The sequence below is a fragment of the Pseudorca crassidens genome, chromosome 5 (assembly GCF_039906515.1).
Source record: "Pseudorca crassidens isolate mPseCra1 chromosome 5, mPseCra1.hap1, whole genome shotgun sequence".
In the NCBI taxonomy this organism is placed as follows: Eukaryota; Metazoa; Chordata; class Mammalia; order Artiodactyla; family Delphinidae; genus Pseudorca; species Pseudorca crassidens.
The window spans coordinates 79,244,787-79,266,082 of NC_090300.1; the positions used below are offsets into that span (position 1 = coordinate 79,244,787).

General features: G+C 48.6%; 1 protein-coding gene across 4 annotated transcripts in view; it reads left to right on the top strand.

Moving 5' to 3' along the window:
• HEG1 (heart development protein with EGF like domains 1) overlaps window positions 1-21,296 on the top strand; it is an 82,266-nt gene that overhangs the window by 935 nt on the left and 60,035 nt on the right. The gene's annotated exons all lie outside the window — the stretch shown is intronic.

The window sequence follows — 21,296 nt, forward strand, 5'->3', positions numbered from 1 at the left end:
TTCCTTTCCCCGTGAGCTGGGGCTCCATGCGCAGCCCCCGCCTGTCGACTCAGAGGGACCTGCCCTCTCTCCTCCGGACGTTTTTATTCAGTTCCTTCTTTGGGTCTGTAAGAAATGCTAAGGACTGAGTGGAATTCCAACCGTAATACCATTGTGACCTTGGGGATGTCACCTCTTTTGATCTCAGTCTGTCCGTCTGTGAAATGGAAGTAATGATCCCTTGCTCTTCCCAGCCTCCTGGTGATGATGTGACAAAATGAAAGTAAAAATAAGTGGAGAGTGCTTTGAACAAAGCCAGCAATGCGGTGGCGTAAGCCACTGCCTTCCTGTGAGTGACACAAGGCGTACGTTCTCGCGGGTTGTCCGGAGAAGCCAGGTCGCTTGAAACAGTAGGTGTTGTCTTGGAGTTTAGGTGGAGGCTGAGAAGGTTTCATCTTTCTAATGGATACTTCATTTAAGCCTCTCATATCACACAAACTTTCCAGGATAGGAATTAGCTTGCTTCGTTGCACCTAGGGATGCTTCCTCTAATTAAATAAGAAAAAAGCTTTAAAAAAACCCCATCAGATCCTCCAGTAAAAACTCAATTCCACATTCAGTAGTAATCCTGTCATTGCAAATGCCTTGTCCTCGTGAACTTCTCCCTCACTGGCACAAGATTGAGACACTGAGGAACTGTAAGGGAAGAGAGAGGGGAAGGAAGCTTCCAGACCTACGAGAGACACAGTCACCATGACTGCGACTCTAGGTGACTTACAACGTCCATCATTTTAAGTTCCACAGGAAGGAATCAAAAACATAAAAGACAATATTTCCTGGCTTTCTCACACTACAAGAGTAACCAAAGAATACTGTGCAGAAATTTGTGCATCTTCTAAATGGGAAGTGGAGTGCAGGGGATTGAGGCCATCTCAGGAACTAAAAGCAGTTTCTCTGGCTGGAAGTCAGGCTTTCTTAGCTGTAGGGCCTGATCTTGTTAGTGGAGGGGTGGGAGTGATGCTGACTTGCGGGGGACCTGGCTGGATGAGGCTGGTACAGGAGTCTCCCTCCTTCTCTCGTGGCTGAGAATCCCCACACATCACAGCTAGGTGTCACAGGGAGAGAGACAGTGGAGGCAGTTGGCTTAGGGACTCAGCAGGTAAGAGTTGGGGCTGATCTCCCTTGCTGGTCACAGACACCCCTCTCCCCCGCAACGCCATATGTGAGCCACACTTCCTCACAGGTGTGGCAGGTAACTGCTAATCTTGGCTTTGCAACCTTCCCAGTTACAAAGATTCATTAGGGGAGGTGAGAGCAATGGAGGTTTCAGGTGCGTGAGGCTCTGGGGGAATGCACCTGAGAGTCCCAGAGAGCAGGTAGGCAGGAGCTGGGGTTGTCCAAAACTTCTCTTACCTAAGAGGATCTCCCCTGGGACCACCACCCCCTCCCCCGCACTGTGCACAGACACCACCCAAGGAGTGTCTGCACTTCACCTGAGCTAAGGCAAGATCTCAGGTAGGATGTTAGGAAGGTGAGATGAGAAAAGAGGAAATTGATTACCTGTTGAAAACTTCTAGAAGCTACCAACATGGCTTAGGATTCAGGCAGGACCTGTACTGCTTTTCTGGTGGTGGCCCACATCACGTCACTTAGAGGGAAAAAGAAACAATGAACAAGAAAGCATCCAGTGATTTCAGTGAGTCCACGTTTCCTAATAACCTCTGAGATTTTCTCTGGACCCTTTTTGATCGGCCACCATGTATCACAAGGTGCAATCAGTTATTTCCCAAGGCAGCCAAGTCTCAACACTGCAGGGGCCTGCAGAAGCCCCCTGGTCCACACAGCGTCCCATGTGGTTATCTGCCCTCTCGGCACCCCTGACAGATGGCCACCCAGGCTCTGCACCGATCTTTTAATGTTTGGGGAGGTGCATAACAGCAAGCTGCTGGTTATGAGCCCTGAGTCTTAACAAATAAGGTGCTTCGTTTGATCGTTGGGGAAACTGCCTGTAGCCCCTTGTGTTGCGGAGATGCTGGTGGTCAGTGCTTGGTCCTCATGGCCTGGGCTTCCAAATATGATGTCAACAGCAGGGACCAGAGAATGTCCTTTTCTTCCCTGGGGCCATTTCTAGCCCCTTAAGCTCCTGGCAGGGTTCAAGGTTCTCACTGTTGAGGAACCCTGCTTGCGTTCTGTCTGTCGGTTGTTTGCCTGCCTTAGACCTCAAGTCCCTGGATGGCAGCACTGCCCGCCTTTGTTTGGCCTTTGATAAGCTTTTGCACCCACCTGTCACCCGCGGGCCGTTAAGCTAAACTTGTTGCTGGTGTTTCAGCCAGTGGCGGTAGAGAGGATGCCAAGTCCTCGAGGTTTCCTTTTTCTTGCTGTTTTTGTTTTTGTTTTGAACACCTCAGGGCTTGTGAGCCACAGTTCTGCCTGCTTAAGTGGATACGCTTTGACTTTCGTACTTCACAGTCCACGCTTTCGCTCTGAGATCCGCAGATGAGCGCGGGGGTGGGGAAGAGGAGGCCTAAGTCATAATGAAAATCAGTGCAGAAGGAAAGCGCTTTCCCACCCAAAGGGGAAATGACGCTAACGAGCTGAGCAGCCAGACCAAGGAATAATAATCTGAGAAAAATGCAGCTCCCTGGAGTAAAGGAAGCGCCGTGAGCCCAGCCCCTTCTGGGCTGTTACATAGCTGTCCCCTGAGTTGCTGTAACTTTGTGGGCCAACTTGTCATTTAGCTTTAGCTGAGGGGGAACCCTTACACAGTGCAGTGAAGGTCTGGGCCGAACAGGAGGCAGCCCCCTGGCACGAGAGGGAGCTTTCCTCCGGGCATGTCCCGGCCGAGGCTGGCGGCAGTGGTGGTGGGGATTTCTGGAAGCCCTCTTGCTTTGATGGAGGGTGCCCCAAATAGAAGGAGGGATGTGGGGAAAGGGACTCATCCTGGCCCGTGTGTGTTTAAAAGCCACGTCCTTTTAACTTCATGCTTGCAAATGCTGAACAGCTGTTTCCTGCCAGAGAGCTGAATGGTGTGGGTAGGGTGAATATGAAAGGTGTTTGCTGCCCAGCTAGCCAGTTACTGCACCCCTAGTCCTGGACAGCTGGGGAAGGAGCCTCTGCCCTCCCAGTGATCCCCTCTGCCTTCCAGCAGCCCTGCCCAGCTGGCTGAAAACGGTGTGCTCAGAATTGGCCTGTTGTCTCAGAGCTGCTCAGAAAGAAAGCAAAGCACAGATGGCAGTTGAAGTTTCTGAGCCCTTATTGCCTCCTTCAGTGGCTGCCCTCTGTCCCCACCCCCTTTTTTGTGAACGGGAGGTTTCAGCTGCAATAAATGTGCCCCCCTTCAAGAATCCTAAGGAAGGAAGCAACAGGGGAGGAGATCAGTTTTGCTCCCTCTTTGACTTCTAGCCTTTGAGCACCTGTGTGGTTGAAACTTATTCCTCGTCCCATTTAACCCTCAAAACAACCCTGTGAGGGTTATCACTGCCCTTTTACAGCCGTGGGAACTGAAGCCTGGTGATGTTAGATCAGACAGTAAACGGAGGAGGAGGAATTTAAATCGATTTGACCAAATCCGTTTGCTCATTCCACAGTATCATGCAGCCTCAGTTTTCTCATGGGTTAAATGGGATGAGAGTTGCCTAGATCTCTAAGATCCTCTCCAGTGCATTGTTCTTCTTCCTCTCTTCCTCAGATCCTTGCTCTTGCCCTTTTTTCAAGAGTGAGGACTGTAGGATTGGGATGAGAGACAGAATGAGGAGGTGGCAGTAGTAGTGGGGACAACCTGCAGAGGAGAGATCTTATAAACGAAGATGGGACTGCAAGTCTTTCTACATGTGTAAGATGGTATTTTATTTGGAGATTGTGAATTACGCCCTGTTTCTATGCCAATCCATAAGGTTATTGATGCCAGAGGTAGCTACATTCATTAGCAACCAAACTGAAATGAATTGGTGATGTTCTCAATGGGCTCTCCTGGGAACAGGGCTGGTATTCTGAGGAGGTGTTATGAGTACTTATTCAGTAGGAGATGTCAAATGGTGCCCTATTCAGAGGCTGTAAAATTGTTTCCTTTTTAACTTCTCTGCCCTCTTCTACCCACTCATCGTGCATCTCGAGCAGATAGAAACGAAGATGTTTCTGTCCTGTCTTCTCTCTCTTCTTTTGTTGGAGTGTGGTACGTGACTCAGTCTGCATCATGTTTGACTGATCTGTAAATCAGAAAATATGTACAGAGCTCTTTCTCTGTGTGAGGAGCTGTGCCAGGTGACAGGGAGGGTGAGGTGCAAGTCTGCCGTGCCCCCAGGGAACATGCAGTCTTGTTGGAGCGCAAGATCCAAATGTCTAAAAAGTGAAATGATGTTGCACGAGTGATTCATCGATGAACAAGTGTCACGAGATCACACTGACCCAAGGAATGGTGCGGATGGAGATGGGCTGCGGCACGCAAAGACGGAGAGACGGATGGGGCCGGCAGCCCAGGGAGACACGTTGGGGAGAAGGAAAGAGTTGCTTGGATGTGGATAGACAGAGAGGGCAAAATCCCAAATATTGAAACGCTCAAGATGTTTTAAATGCAGGTTAACAGCCAGGAAGGTGGGGGGAGAGGACTTGGGGAGACTAGTTAGGCTCCAGCATAACTGGAGTCATTAGATGGGGCTAGAAAGGAGGATCGGGTCAGATTGGGAAGGCGGCCGTGTTTGTCTCGCGCGCGTTGAGGAGCCCGAGGGCTCGTGAGAAAGGAGCAGTATCGTTTTCTCGTTCAGTGTTCATTGTGCTTGGTGCCGGAGCCTCATGGATGAATCACATACAGATCTGCCCTTACTACAGCCCAGCAGTCATTTCAGAGATATCAGAGTGCTGGTGGGCAGTATATCGACACCCTGGGAGGAAAAGGGTGAAAACAAAGCAGGACGAGAATGTAGGGGAGCGGAAATTGAAAGGGAGCGATGCAAGGGCCCAGGCAGGAGGACCCGGTGACCGCCTGGCTGCAGGTGTGATGGGGGCGCGGTGGATGGAGAGGAGCTGGTTTGCGCCAGTTGAGGTGCCTTCACCCTAAACACTGCAGCCTGTCCCGGTGAAGCCTTCCTTGGCCAGTTGAGAATGCAGAGCTGAACTCAGACGAGGTCAGGGCTGATTCAGCCTGGAGGGTGAGCCCCAGCAGCAGGGAACGTCATGGGAGAAGAGGCAGCCAGCTCTGACCGGGTGGAGAACATCCAGCGTAGATGGTGAGGAAGAAGCAGTGCCAGGCAAGGGGTCAGGCCGGCCTGCGGGGGCCGTGAGGGCCTGGCAGCTTGGGGGCTGGCTGTGGGCGGGCAGGTGATTAGAGTTAGTGCACAGTGTATGCATAAAAGGCAACGGTCTTAGGGGCAGGACAGGAATAAAGATGCAGACGTAGAGAATGGACTTGAGGACACGGGGAGGGGGAAGGGTAAGCTGGGACAAAGTGAGAGAGTGGCATGGACATATATACACTACCAAATGTAAAACGGATAGCTAGTGGGAAGCAGCCGCATAGCACAGGGAGATCAGCTCGGTGCTTTGTGACCGCCTGGAGGGGTGGGATAGGGAGGGTGGGAGGGAGGCTCAAGAGGGAGGAGAATGGGGATGGATGTATATGTATAGATGATTCACTTTGTTATACAGCAGAAGCTAACACACCATTGTAAAGCAATTATACTCCAATAAAGATGTTAAAAAAAAGGCGATGGTCTGTGAAGGAACGGGTAAGCTAAGGTGTATCTGCTGGGTCTTGCCTCATCTGCGTACTGTCCCAGTTGAAAGGAAAAGGGGGATGGGGAGAATGAGGCTGAGGGCAGGCCCCTGGCTTTCATTCTGAGAATTTGTGGGAGCCTTTAGGAGAGCAGGAAGAAGCCTGTTTACTGTGTGGGAGATGGCAGACGTTGGTCTCCCTGGGCAAAGTTTAACACTGACGTGAAAGAGGAAAAAAGTCAGAGACCTAGAACCCTTGATTCCCACCCCCAAACCCATTGTTGACTCCCAGATCCTCCCATGTCAGGAGTTGGCAACACCATCCACCTGGTTACTTAAAGGAGGAGCCTAAAAGCCGCCCTCCATGCTTTTTGTCCTCACCCTCTACATCTTTGTGTGTGTGTGCGTGCATGTGCGTGTGCGTGTGCGTGTGTGTGGTTACTCCAGTTGCTTCTGTTTCCAGAATATATCCCGAATCTGCCCTCTTCATCTCCGCTGCTCTCTTCTGTTCTCTCTGCATCCACTCATGCTCTCCCTCTACTTCATGCTCACAGGAGCCAGTGTGCTTCTTAAAATGTAATTCAGGTCACCTCGCTCTCCGGCTGAACACCCTCCGACGGCTTTGCCGTTGTGCTGAGATAAAATCACACAAGGTCAGCAGGTCTGAGCCTGCTAGCTCTCTGGCCTCTTCTCGCTCCACTCCCGTCCTAACCCACCAGACTGTTGTTTCTACATGCCCAGCTCCTTCCTGTCCTGGAGACGAGGCACAGGGTGTCCCCGGGCTCTAGTGGAACCAGCCTTGCCGGCAGAGGGAGCAGCCAGTGCAAATGCCCCAAGGCTGGAATGAGCTTGCATGTTTCAGGATGGAGAGAAGGGAGGCCGCGGTGACTGGGTCATGTGGGACCAGGAGGAGGCGGTGAGGAGGGCAGACCGTCTTCTAGGCCCCAGGAGGGGTGTTAAGCAGAGGAGTGATGTGGAGAATAGACTGTGGGAAGCCAGGGCTAGTTGAGGGCCTGACACGTTGTAAATACTCATGGATTTGTGGAATAAACGATTGCTTCATGTGTGAGAGTGGGAGGTGGGAAGAGGGATGCGTGCTTGTAGTGCTGTCTCTGTGACAGAGCTGTCCTCACATTCCTGGATCAGCAAAACACAGGGTCGGCAACCCAACACCTCCCTCCTGCTTTACCCCCCAGTGCAGTAGGACAGTGGACTGGACAGTCTTCTCCAGGGGAGGGAGAGGGCAGAGGGGCTGCTGGTGGAGCCCCTGCATCCTTGCTGTGGGGTGTGGTGTGGTCGGGGTCCGTGGCTGGGGAGCTGCTGTGGCGGGATCTCTGGAGACCAGGGTTTGGATGCACGTTTCGGGAGTGTTCGCCTTTTGCTTCTTGTGTTCCCGCTTCCCTTGTTCGCCCAGGAACTGTCAGAGGGTGAGGATGCTTCTCCCTCATCAGGCAGGGGCCCCTCCTCCCTGACGTTTGTTTCCCCTGCCAGAGCAGGGACCCTCAGGCCAGAGATGCCTGGCTTGCCGTCAGTCAACAGTGAGGCCATGAGGTGACATTTTTAACTTAGGCTCAGGATGAAGTGCTAGCATTCGGTACTTCCAAGCTGCATGGTTGTCTTTCCTTTTTAAATGTTTGTGTTTTTTTCCTGATTATAAGAGTTAATATATGTTTATTATATAACATTTGGAAATTATAGAGAAGTAAAAGCAACAAATAAATTATCACCCATATTCCAACTACTAGAAGTGTATTAAAATATTAGCAATTGTTATTATTTCTCATTTACGTGGAATATAAAGTTATCTAACTATATCCATTTATCTGTCTACGTATCAATCCATGTGTATAGCCGTATGAATTTCCAGAATAGATATTATTCCAGTCTATGGTCACTTTTTTCTAGCTATTTCTTTATTGGATATGTAGACTGTTTTCAGTTTTTCATTGTCATAAATAGTGCTGTGACTAAGTATCTTTGTGCAAAGATTTTTGTATTTATATCTGATTATTTGCTGAACGTTAATTCCTGGATGTGGATAATTTTAAGATCCTTGGCAGTACTACCAAATGGCCCCTTTGAATTGTACCAGATTATACTTTCACCAGCAAGTTGAGGAGAAGATGTTTCTGTGGGTGACTGACTGTGCAGCGCATCTGACAAGCAGGAAGTTTGGTGGACGCTGCTGAGGGAAGCGGGTCCCTCCAGAACAGGCTGGCAAGCTGTCCACCACGCTGTGTCCAGGGAGCCTGCGTCTGGGAAGGGAGGTAGCCTAGCACAGTGCCTTGGCTAAGTGACCAGGCGGAGGGGAAATACAGTATTTTAGAAGGAACTAGAATACAGAATTGGGGATGGGGCAAGAGAATGCAACACGGACTTTGCATCTTTTTAAATTAGAGTCATTTCACTGGCAATAATTGATCCCTTAAATTGTGGAGTACTGGGCAAAATTAGTGTTTTGTTTGGGGTCTATAAGAGCGCTTTGAGAATTCTCTTTACGTTCAGAAAATCCTACATCCTCAGGATTAGAAAGGACCTTAGGAGATCCATCTTTATTCATTAAATGATAGGCTTATGTCCAAAATAAGGAGGAAGAAGAAGACTCTCGATTTCGTTTTAGGGCTCTCACTCTTTTGCCCCATCTACCCTGGTTGATTCCCAGCCGGAGTCAGTAATTTCACTTTGTGCTCAGAAACTTTTGGATTCTTTGTTCAGGGTGCGATGCAAGATGTGAGGTCCCCTTAGATTGGGAGATTATCTGACAAATCCAGATGCATCCAACGAATGATGTGATGGGGGCAGCTCATAGACATAGGTATTCCTGGAAAGGCTCTAGAAACCGGTGAAGCAGTTTCACAACCATCACAGTGACAGAGCTGTAGTTGGGGGTAAAAATGGTGCTCCAGCAACTGGAGTGGCTAGAGGTGAAAACTGGTCCAAAAGGTCCGGGGTCAAGTTTTAGCTCTGCCATTTAGTCACCATGTGACTTTGGGCCTATCACTTCCCCCCCGGGCCTCCATTTCTTTATGAAATGATGGTCCATCCCATGCTAAAAGCTCCCTTTCTGAGAGGGCCCATCTTTATCCTGTGAACACCTCTCGACTTCCCTGATGCTGGTATAAAATGTGAGGAGGTTCAACACCAGGCTTCCCAGCTTGAGGTCCAGGAGCTTTCGGAGCCTGTGTGAGGGACAGGGAAGGGCCGTGCGGTGGCTCTGAACGTGCACTTGTGAGCCCACTAGACCTGCAGCTCCTTGGGAGGAAGCAGTAGGTCTTATCTCTCTTTGTGCCCTAGCGCCCAGCACAGGCCCTGTCCAGCCTGCCCGGGTACTACTGCAGAAGCACCTGCACCACCACGTGGTCAAGGGCTCCTGGTACAAGATCTCTTAAGGAGCCGGCAAGGCTATAGAGGCTGTTCAAAATGCACACATTGTTTTTGAGCTATATTTTGGTTTGGGGTATGTGAACTTCATGCCATGTGAGTGTGTGAGGAAAGCTGGCAGGTCAGATGGTGTAGGAAGCAGGCAAGGCTCTGTGTTCCCAGTTCCTGGAGTTGCTGGGAGCGCTGGAGGGGAGGCTCTCAACTCACTGGAGACCCTGAATAACAGCAGGCCCCGCCTCTCTGGGCTGGGAGGGAGCTGGGCTGCTGGAGGCAAGGAGATGGATTTGATAAGTTTGACAAGTTTGTGCTCGATGTCTTTGATAAGTTGGGAGACGAAGACCAGGGAGGAAGACGGGTGATGAGAAGAGGGCAGAGGCCAAGGTCAAGCTCTCCAGCTGGCCCTGCGCCATCCTGGGAGTCTGAACTGAGTCGGTCGCATTGGAGGGAAGGAGTCGCAAGGATACGGGAAGAGGGACACCTGGTAGTAATCTGGTGGGATTTTTGTTCTTTGGGCAAGGTCATGACTAGTGATTACCATATGTTAGGCTAGTATTGAAAACCACTCCATTTTCCTTCCCCGGGTGGTAGGAGGAGGTGGAAGCAGCTTCAACGTGGGGATGAGTGTCACTCCTGTAGCCTCTGGGGCCACCAGGACGTTCGTTGATGCCATGGGTGAGCCCTTCTGGGATCATCTTTTGCCGGGTGTGGAGGAGAGGCCTCCTGGCTTTGCAGTCACAGACCTGGGGAGGTCCTGGCTGGGGGGTCAGATAGCCTCAGTCCAAATCCTAACAGTGCCACTGGCCAGCTGTGGGACCCTGGCAGGTTATTCAGCCTCTCTGCACCTTCAGGTTCTCATCTGTCAAATGGGCTATTAACAGGCCCCGCTCAGGGAATATAGTGTCGTAATCCCCTGTGGAGCAGATTGCGAGGTGCCTGGGCAGGAGAGCTCTATAAATACTGGCCACAACGACTCTCCCGAAACCAATGTCTATTAATACTGACCATTGTATTGGTGACAACGCACCCTTCACCTCCAGGCTCATTGGCCAGGGGACAAGTTCTCAATGCAAAGGGCTCAAGGCCACCTTCCAAGGACCTCTGTTACCTAGTCCGCTCTCACCCTGGACCCCTGCCAACTTCACCTGTGGTCTTCTAGAACTCTCTCTCTCCTTAGCTTCAGAGAAAAGAGCAAGATTTGAAGTCAGAAAAACTCAGTGCCACAGCCCTTGCCTATAATCATCTGAGGAGACCCAGTTAACACACGTGAAGCAATTAGGATTCAACAAAAACAGAATATGAGGTATACGTGACTCCAAAATAATAAGCCTTTGAAAATCAGTCATAGTTAGACCTCTATGGCCAGTGAGCGTTCCCCTCCAGGTCAGAACCTTTGGAGGTCATTGACACGCCTCCAAAGTGTTTGAAGGAGTTGGGAGCTACCTTTAGAACCAGTGTGTGGGGCACAAGTGACTCACTGCTGAAGTTTTGCAGTTAAATCTCCTCCTGGATCCAGAATGGGTTCACTCATCTTGATCGCCTTCACCAGTCACTAGATTGGGCTTTGAATTTGTGTCTGTGTCCAAAATAATCTAAACGCCTTATCAAGGGATGAAAAAATTGTCGTTATCCAGGAGAGTCAAGAGAATAATATTCTGCAGGCTCTATTGAAAATCAGAGATTTTAAGAATACAGCTCGAGCAATGACAGCATTGTTGGAATAAGTGTGGTCTTGATGGGACCTCCTTGAAGGGGATCAGACTCACTGGGTAGGTGAATTCTTGTGGTTTGCTAGGAATTATTTATAGTATAGTTGTGCCTTGTGGTAATGGAATGCCGCTGGCAGAGCTGGGAAGACAGATGCCAGTGGTGGCTCCAGGGCTCTGACGGGGTCAGAGGACTTCTGCTCTTAACTCCTTTGCTTTCTAGGTATGTGGCACTGGGCAGCTGCCTAACATCCACCTTTCCTTATGTTAAAAATGAAGATGATAATGTCTATTCTGCTTCCTTAACAAGGCTTTTGAGGAGAAGCAGATATAATTATGACTGTGAAACCACGTTTAAATGTAGACATAGCAAGTAATGAGTTATAATACAATGAACTGACTGTGACCTTGGGCGAGCTGTTTCATCTCTGAGCCAACTTCCATATCTGTAAAATAGAGAGGATAATACCAGTTGTGTCCACCTCACGGTGTTGTTGTAGGGGTGAAATGAATCAATCCACGTGGACGAGCTTCGTAAACATGCATGTGCTGCGTATGGGTTAGTCATTAATGCTCCCCTGGAACACATCGGGCAGTATCATTACTCTAAGTGAGGTGGGGCTCTATGGAGAAGGTAGATGCAGGAGGTGAGAAGAAAGTGGGAGAACATTCTATGAAGTCTCAGTGGCCTTTTTCAAGCCTCCTTCTCTTTGTCCTCTCAGCTGGCACTGGCTAAATAGCTCCTTCCCATCTCTGCCCCTCCCACCAAATGGGATGTTCCTCACAGCTCTGCCCTTGGCCTTCTCCCTCCAACTCAGTGAAGTGAACATTTATTGAGCATCTCCTGTGAGCCATAGTCTCTCATAAGGGACACAGAAATGGGATCGTGTAAGTTATAATTGTATAACAAGGTAAAACAGTAGTGTTGAGGGAGAGAGTTGTCTCTGGGAAGGCTTCCTCGAGGTGGTGGCCTCTGAGCTGGGTGTGAGAAATGAGTCAGATTTCGCCAGAAGGCCAAGGGGAAGGAAGCAGGGCACTCTAGGTAGGAGGACTGCAGGAAGGAAGGCATGGAGGGAAGACAGCAGGGCTTCACCTGTTTTCTCTGAGGGGGAGATCCTCCTCTTTCCTCTCTGCAGAAACCCAGTTCCAAGCCTTCAGCCACCAGTCAGACATTGACACATTCGTTTATCCTGCTTCACTTTCAACAGCACAGATAGCGGTTATAAACGCAGACATGTCTCCCTTTCCTCCCCTAGACCCGACCACCCTTTGCCTGATAATGGTCCTGTTAATCTCTCCATTGCACATTCAAAACCTCCATCATCTTTGTCTCATTGCCTTTTCTCACTCACAGGTAATAAGTGTGGACTCTTCCCTCCCTTCGTTCCTCCCATCCTCCCTTTCTTCCTTCCTCCTCCTAAATCCCATCACTTGTTAATCAGATGGAATTAAGTACACATAATTCCATTTGGACAGTGGGTGACCTAGGCTGTCAAGGCGTGTCACCCCATTTGGGTTGTGAAGCCGCAGTGTGGACCCCGGAGTCCCTTGGAGGTCATCCTGGAAGCACACCAGGAGGTCCTCCTCAGCCCTTTCCTCTTTCCCTTTCAGAAGCTGTCTTTGTTTTGCTCCTTCCTCTCCTATCCTTCATTCTTTATTTCTGTCTTTTTAAATTGATCTTTGGAGTCAGACAGACCTGGGTTGATACCAAGCGCTACTGTTTGCCGTGCAACCTTGGCCAATTTACTTATCTCACTATACCTCAGTGTCCTTATCAGAAAATAAGGATAATAATGGTACCTACCTCCCAGGATTGCCAAGAGGATTAACGGGGACGGTCCCTGCGAAATGCTGAGCACGTGCCTGCAGGGAGCAAGTGCTCCCCTCATTTGGCTGCCATAATAATAGCCAATCATTACCCTACTCTGGTGGGCATCTTTTTAAAAAACATTCTCCCTAGCTTTATTTCTCCCTCCCTCTGTAAGTTTCCCCCTTTTATTTCTCTTTTCAGCCCCCTTCCTTTCTTCTCCCTCTATTTTATCTTTTTTCTTCATTGGCTGTGGCATACAACTTGATTTTTTAAATAATGGTTATGTTTGAATCGAGTGTCATGTTTCCCAATCTTAATTTTAAAAGGCTATCAGTAAACCTTTAATGTATCTTCTGAAATAGATTTTACTTAAACCCCTGCGGGCTCCTCGCGTTCCCACGCTGAGCCCGCCCCTCCCCCCCCGCCCCCCGCCCCCCGCCCCCCGTCCCTTGAGAGGCAGTGACCTTGGTGACCACCTTCCTCCCCTTCCCCAGTCCAGGCCTCAGCATCGGTCCAATGTGTACATTTTCTAATGCTGTAAACTTTCCAGACAAATGATGCTTCTCTGGTTTCCTTAAAGTCCTGGGCCACTTCTTACAAGTCAGTGGAGTAAATGGACCCCAGAACGTGTAAAGGCACCGGCGTCTGGCTCAGTTCGCCCGCCGCCCCGGTAGCGGCGCTTCCTGCCCCCTTCCCACGCCTCTCCCCCTTCCTCCTCGGAACCAGGATGTTTTCCTTGCCTCTTTATTGTTTCACTAACCTGGCAGGCCTCCTTTGGTGGAGCCCTGCCACCAGGCTTCCTCTTTGGGTGTGAGCGAATGTCAGGGTGACCTCGCGGGAGGCAGGGAGGCTGGCTCCCCGGGCTCCCACCCCCGGCCCCGACCTTCACCTCTGCCGCCGCTTGCTTCTGCCTCTTTCTCAAAACTGCCTCTTTGCTAAGGAGCCTCTTCTTCAGCCCCTCCATGGGCGTTTATTTTTCAGAGGGTAAGAGGGGCAAAGAAAACCGAGGCACAAGGTATAGGCCCCCCACAGAAAGCCTTTTTGTTTACTTATTTAATTGAATGGGAATCTTCTGACCTTTGACCCTAGGTCTGTTTCTCAAGGTCCTTTTTTTTCCCCTTAAACCTATAGAATTATTTTTAAAGCAAGGAGCATGAGGTCATACCAAGGTCCTTCATCTTTCATTCCTGCCTGGATAGGCAGCCTCTTTCCTTAGTGCCCCTGAGGCCGCCTCAGGGGTGATTCCCTTTCTGGAAGCCTGACCCCAGACCCAGGGGCCCCAGGTCAGCCGACTCTGGGTCACGGCTCAGCCTTTTGTCCTGGAGGATGGGCATCTGGACAAAAGCTCACTCTCTCACGGGGAGGGGAGGATAATGTGCCTTGTAAACTTCATGCTTTTCATTACGAGGGGCTGTTCCAGGGGAATCTTTTTAAAAATCACATCATCGGAGTTTAAGTCCAAACACTTCTCAATGTGTATGTTTTTTCTTGGGGCCGCTCCTTTCAGGGTAAGAACAAGGAAGGAAACGAAACTCCCCGAGAGCCCTGGACAGTCCAGATCGAGAGCTGAGTCTTTTGTTCACACAAACTCATTTGGCTCCTAAATGTCCTCCACCCAGAATCATTACATCCGCAGCAGCGTTTCAAAACACTGCCCAGAGTGGCCGAGCTGAGTAGGCGGCTGCCTTTCTGGTGAGGTTGCAGCCACCCTCCCCCCGAGCGCCCAAGGTTCCTGCCTGCCCCAAAATATCCTGCCGCCGGCCATCTGGCCTGAAATCCCCCTCATTTGGAGGATTCCTGGGGTGCAGACAGGGAGGCCATGAGGGCTCTGCTATGGAAGGCCGGGGGTGTTTGGAGGAGGGGGCGGCAGCTGGGGGAGGGAGGATGGGATTCTGGTCTTAGCCCTGTGCCTTCCAGACTCCCCGGGCGCCCCCTCTGCCTTGCTGGGCCGCTTCCTACACTCCAGCAGCACCACAGGGATTTATTCCCGTGGTTCAGCTCTCTTGGAAGCAGGAAGCTCCTTGGAGCAGATTCTACCGTGTCTTGTGTGGGGTTGATGCTTATATGCATTTTTTATTGTGGTAAAATATATGTAACGTAACGGTTACCATTTTTACCACTTTAAGTGTACAGTTCACTGGCGTTGATTACGTTCACAATGTTACACAAGCATCACCACCACCCCTTTCCAGAAAGTTTTCATTTTCCAAATAGAAACTCATTAAGTAATAATTCCCCATTCCTCCCTCCCTCCAGCCCCTGCTAACCTCTAGTCTACTTTCTGTCTCTATGACTTTACCTATTCTAGGTACCTCAGATAAGTGGACTTATGTAATATTTTTCCTTTTGCGTTTGGCTCATTTCACTTACCATAATGTTTTCAAGGTTCACCCATGTTGTAACATGTGTCGGAATTTCCTTCCCTTGTAAGGCTGAATAATATTCCATTGTATGCATATACCACATTTTGTTTATCCATCTACCCGTTGATGGGCACTTGGGTTGCTTCCACCTTTTGGCTATTGTGAATAATGCTGCTATGAACGTGGGTATACACATATCTGATTCCCTGCTGTCAGTTCTTTTGTATATATGCCTAGCAGTGGAATTGCCGGAACATCTGGTAATTCTATGTCTCAGTTTTTGAGGAACCACCAAAATGTTTTCCGCAGTAACTGCATCATTTTACATTCCCACCAGCAAAGCACTTAGGTTCCAATTTCTCCACATCCTCGCTAACACTTCTTATTTTTCACGTTTGTGATAATAGCTATCCTAATGAGTGTGAAAGTGAACATTTAAAAAAATTTGTAAATGCCACTCACTGACCACATTGTGGATTTGGAACTGTTACTACCCCTTTGGGCCCCAGTCCTGTCATGTGAGGGTCAGAGTAGTTGGTTGCTGGGGTCCCTGAGGACAGAGGTCGCCTCTGGAGAGGGATGGGGGTACCACAGCCAACCCAGCCGATTTCCCAATTCTGCCCAGAATGAATGATGCGAAGCCCTGTGGGTGCTAGCTGGCGAAGCAGGCCACACACACCATCCATTAGTTTGGGAAGAGCTGGCTGGGCTTCCCTCTTGGTCCATCCTGGTGTCCATGTGGGTGTGTTAATTAGGAAAGGTACTGGAATGAAAGAGGTGGCCTCTAGTCTCTGCTCTGCCACTTATTTTCTGGGTTATTCTGGGCGAGTGACCTCAGTACTGAGCCTCCGTCAGTTTTTTTCTTCTATAAGATGGTGCAAGAATTCCTATCCTACCTGCCACTCAGAATGTCAGGATCTAACAGGATAACTTGCCCCCCCCCCGAAATCATCCTGTAAAAAGTGCTTTGCAGTTGTGAACGTGTGGGATTTCTTAAGTTCATCTCTGAGAATAGGAGCCTAATTTCCTTCTCCCTTAAAGTTCCTGTGAACAGTATCCTCCTCCTCTTGTGGTTTCCACATCCATCACACCAAAGGGATTAAAAAGAAAGGGGCGGGGGGGGGGGTTACAGTCTCTATCTTTTTAAAGTCTCTTTTCTTCCCTCCCTGTGTGAGCCGTTGAATTTCAGGAAAATCTTTTAAAATTACAAAGAAACCTGCTATCATAGTTCTGAGATACAACCGTGCAGATTCAAGGCACCCAGCTCCACAGCACTCTGAAGAGTGTTTCCCAAGTTGAGGATCCCAAGTTGAGGTGGGGGGACAGGAATGGGGAATTCTGCAGCTAGGGGTCAGTGTCTCATCTTCCAGAACCTGTCCCTCGTGAACCTTAACCCCTCGCCATCTGACCATCTTCCATCTTCCGAGCGACACTCGGGAAAGTCCTGGGGACTTTGGTTGACTCATCTCTGGACTTTTTGCAGGCCTGGTGTCCATGGCCTCTGTCTGCTGTATCTCTGCATGCACAGCCTTCCTGACTCCTACTTTTAATGTCATCCTGTCCTTCCCTTGTCATCCGTGTGTCTTTCACTGGCTCTTGTCCTCCCGCCAGATTCAAGTTTTCCCCTCAATTCAGTCCTTGACCCCTACTTTCCCCTTCATCTGCCACCTCTTTGTCCTTCCTCCTGATCAATAGCCCACATCTTAACTGCCCGTCACACATTTCCACCTGGAAGTTATAACATCAGCCCAAACTTCATATTTTGAAAACAGGTTTTTCTTCTCCCATAAATTCATTCTCCAGCCAGGCACTACTTCTTTGTTATCATTCTTTTCATTACCCGTGAAATTCATCTCTGAGTTAGAAGCTAATTTCGAAGTCCTCTTGCTCCGTCTTCCAGCTAATAACATGCAGCTGCCATCAAGCCAAGTCTGTCCGATTCCAAAGCCCACGTGATAGGCACCGTCTCATTCCTCTTAGAAACAGGGAGTGCAGTGGGGTTTAAGGCTGAAGTTTGGAGGCTGGTGAGACTTTCTTTGGCCCTGCTCATTGGTTAGTGCCTTGGAGGCCCCGTGTCACCGAATAAGTGGGGGTGCGATGGAAGGGGACCTGGGTTCAGATTCTTTTCTCTCTGCTGTTGAGCCTGTGACCTTGAACAATCAGTCTTTCTGCCCTCAGTCTCTCCATGTGCCATGACACCTACTTGACCAGCTGTCACGTGCAGCAAATGAGATAACACAGGTGAAAACACTTAGCACTGGGTAGGGAGATCTGAACCTAAATGGAGGGAAACGAAAATAAAGCGCTTGTGCTTCAACACTGGGCCCCAGAAGCGGGAGTGTAGCTGGCGGCATTTGACACGGGGCCGCGCAGCGGTAGATGGTGCAGCATGGGGGCGGCCGGGCCACTGGGAAGAAATTGCCTCTTTGGATGACGGCACACTCCCCGCAAACACCCACTACACTGCTCAGGAACAATGTAAGCTGAAAAACCCCAAATCATGGGGTGGGTGGCGAGGAGTTGACTCTGTAGCAGCTGCTAATTAGGAAATCCTACTCCTGGGCCGTGCTAGCATCCCTGATGTTGTTGGTTCACAAACAGATGTTTTGGAACATTAAGACATTACAGAAGTGGAAGTTGTCAACTTGGAAAAAAAAAACAAAAACAGGCAAAGCAGTAAAACTCTCTTGTTAATTTAATCTCCATTCATGGTACAAGGGAAAGTGATGGCCTGACACAGGGGGCTGAGTGCAGAGGGAAGGATGGTATTTCCAGCTCAAAAGACACCTGGGAAATTGGGACATCTAAACTCCAGTATGAGGCTGGTTGGTGTGGCTCGGGTGCCGCAGGATGCGAGTGGGGCTTGAGCAATCGCCGCTGACCCTCTGGGGAGAGGGATGGATGAGGTGAGGAGTGCCAGCCTCTCCGGAGCCTCGGGACGCCCCTTCCTAACCCCCAAGGCTGCCCCTGAGTGCTGGTGGCACACAGCCTCTTCTCTTCACTGCCCAGCTGGCCCAGGCTCCGCAGCCTGAGGCATACCTTCTCCTTTCTCGAGGGCCAATTTCTCTTCTCCACAAAGAGGAAGAGCAGGTTCCCTGATACCTTCCCCTGCATGTGGTAGGTCCCTGTCCAGTCCTGTGCACTTTACTCTGAATTGCTCTCCCGCTCAGGGTTTACACCTGTGCTGAATAGGGAGCCACACCACAAACAAAAATTCAACCACAGGAGCCCTAAACAACTCAGGGCTTCTGCAAGGACTCGTCCTTGGACTAAAGTAAATATTTTAGCGTTTGACTCATTGTTCTTCCTGAGATACAGCCTGGAATGGTGTAAAGCACTTGATGTTCACAATCAAACAAGACCTTGAACGGCAGAGAGTGTGGCCTGGGGTGCTGCCTGCCCCATCCTGCGTGGTTTGTTAATCCCTTTTCTGAGGAACAGTTCATACGCAATCAGAGGAGTAGAGGCACATCCAGAGCTAAACAGGGGGCAGTGGGATACTGTTCTTTTGGAATCCCAGGCCAGTGACATCAGGGGCTTGTCTTGTAAAATTTAATTTTTATTTTTATCAAACTTATGCATGCTTTAAAGATCAAATATGTTTTATAAGGCTATTATAAAAACCCTGACCACTCCTACCATTGTCATTTTCTGCTTCCCACTTTCAGCCCTTTCAACTGATTCTTTTAGGAATTATGTCCATATCTCTAAATAACATGCTTATGTTACTGTTTATTGTTTTTTATTTTTTTTTTGGTTTTGGTTTTAGGCAATGTTCATTGATTTCTCTCAGTGGAAATTTTATATCATTCCAAGCTCTACCACTTTTATTCTTTAGGGTCAGCATGAGGAACTTTAAAGTGCATTTTTGACACAGCTTAAAGTTACCTTCTCCAATACAACATGAATCTGATCATCCCCTTCCAACTTATGTGCTATTGTTATCCAGGATTTGCTGTCTTGTTTTCTTCCTTTTTTTTTTTAATTTAATTTAATTTATTTTTGGCTGTGTTGGGTCTTCATTGCTGCGTGTGGACTTTAGTTGTGGCGAGCAGGGAGCTACTCTTCGTTGCGGTGCTCGGGCTTCCCATTGTGGTGGCTTCTCTTGTTGCGGAGCACGGGCTCTAGGCACGTGGGCTTCAGTAGTTGTGGTACGCAGGCTCAGTAGTTGTGGCTTGCAGGCTTCAGTAGTTGTGGCTCGTGGGGTCTAGAGCACAGGCTCAGTAGTTGTGGCGCACGGGCCCAGCCGCTCCGCGGCATGTGGGATCTTCCTGGACCAGGGCTTGAACCCATGTGCCCTGCATTGGCAGGCGGATTCTTAGCCACTGCACCACCAGGGAAGTCTGCCATTACCTTTTTGAATATAGCCGTTTCTCCTTTTTATCATTTCCCCTCCTAGAACTCCAATTAGATATATGTTGGACTTTCTCACTCTATCTTCCTTGTCTCTTCACCTCTTTTTCATAGTTTCTGTATTTTCATATCATCTCAGCATTCTCTTGTCATCTGTCTTGTAATTCTTAATTCTCTTTTCAGCCGTATCTAATCTGTTAAGTTTCCTAATTTTAATTATTATTATTTTTTCAATTCTAGAATTTCCATTCAGATTTCTTTCATATATTTTGGCCGTTATGTATAGTCTCTTTTTCTCTCATTTTCAATTTCTTATCTCTTTTCATGGAGTTTTATTTACTTACATTCTTTGTCTGATAATTCTAGTAGTTGAAGTCTTTGCTTGTCTAGTTTGCTGACTTTTGCCTACAGATGCCTTTTTCATGTTTATTTTGTGATTTTTTTTTTTACTGTGATCTCTTATTCCCTAGGATTTTATCAGTAAATAATAAAATTGGATTAAAGGTATGTTTATCTAGAGAGAATTCACATTTGTTTCTGCCAAGTACCCAGAGGCACTGTATATCAGGATCACGGTTCCTCCCCAGTAACAGAATATGCGTGTGTGTGTGTGTGTGTGTGTGTGTGTGTGTGTGTGTGTGTGTGTGTGTGTGTGTGTGGTTTGAGATATAATTTATATACCATAAAATTCAGCCTTTTAAAGTACAGGCATACCTCAGAGATATTGTGGGTTCAATTCCAGACCACTGCAATAAAGCGAATATCACAATAAAGCAAGTCACATGAAATTTTTGGTTTCCTAGTGCGTATAAAAGTTATGTTTAGGGCTTCCCTGGTGGCGCAGTGGTTGAGAGTCCACCTGCTGATGCAGGGGACGCGGGTTCGTGCCCCGGCCTGGGAGGATCCCACGTGCTGCGGAGCGGCTGGGCCCGTGGGCCATGGCCGCTAAGCCTGCTCGTCCGGAGTCTATGCTCTGTGGCGGGAGGGGCCACGGTGGCGAGAGGCCCGTGTACCGCAAAAAAAAAAAAAAAAAGTTATGTTTAAACCATACTGTAGTATGTTAAGTATGCAATAGCATTATGTCTAAAAGATACATTGTACGTATCTCAGTTAAAAATAATGCTGTTGGTACCAATAGACTTGCTTGATACAGGGTTACCACAAACTTTGAATTTGTAAGAGATGCAGTATCTGTGAGGCGCAATAAAATGAGGTATGCCTGTATATAGTTCACTCGTTTTTAGTGTATTCACAAGGTTCAGGACTACTGTTTTAAAAATTTTAATTTTATTGGGGTATACTAGATTTACAGTGTTGTTAATTTCAGGTGTACAGCAAAGTGATTCAGTTATACATATATATATATATTCATTCTTTTTTAGATTCTTTTCTCTTATAGGTTATCACAGAATATTGGGTTGAGTTCCCTGTGCTATACAGTTGTCCTTGTTGGTTGCCTATCTTATACATAGTAGTGTGTGTATGTTCATCCCAAGCTCCTGATTTATCCCTCCCCCATACATTTCCCCTTTGACAACCATAAGTTTGTTTTCGATATCTGTAAGACTGTTTTGTAAATAAGTACATTTGTATTATTTTTTAAAAATTAGATTCTAGGACTTCCCTGGCGATCCAGTGGTTAAGACTCTGCACTTCCAATGCAGCGCAGGCAGGTTCGATCCCTGGTCAGGGAACTAAGATCCCACATGCTGTGAGGCATGACAAAAAAAAAAGATTAGATTCCACATATGAGTGATATCATATGATATTTGTCTTTCTCTGTCTGACTTACTTCACTTAGTATGGTAATCTCTATAGGACCACTTTTTTTTTTTTTTTTTGCGGTACACAGGCCTCTCACTGTTGTGGCCTCTCCCGTTGTGGAGCACAGGCTCCAGACGTGCAGGCTCAGCGGCCATGGCTCACGGGCCCAGCCGCTCCGCGGCATGTGGGATCTTCCTGGACCGGGGCACGAACCCGCGTCCCCTGCATTGGCAGGCG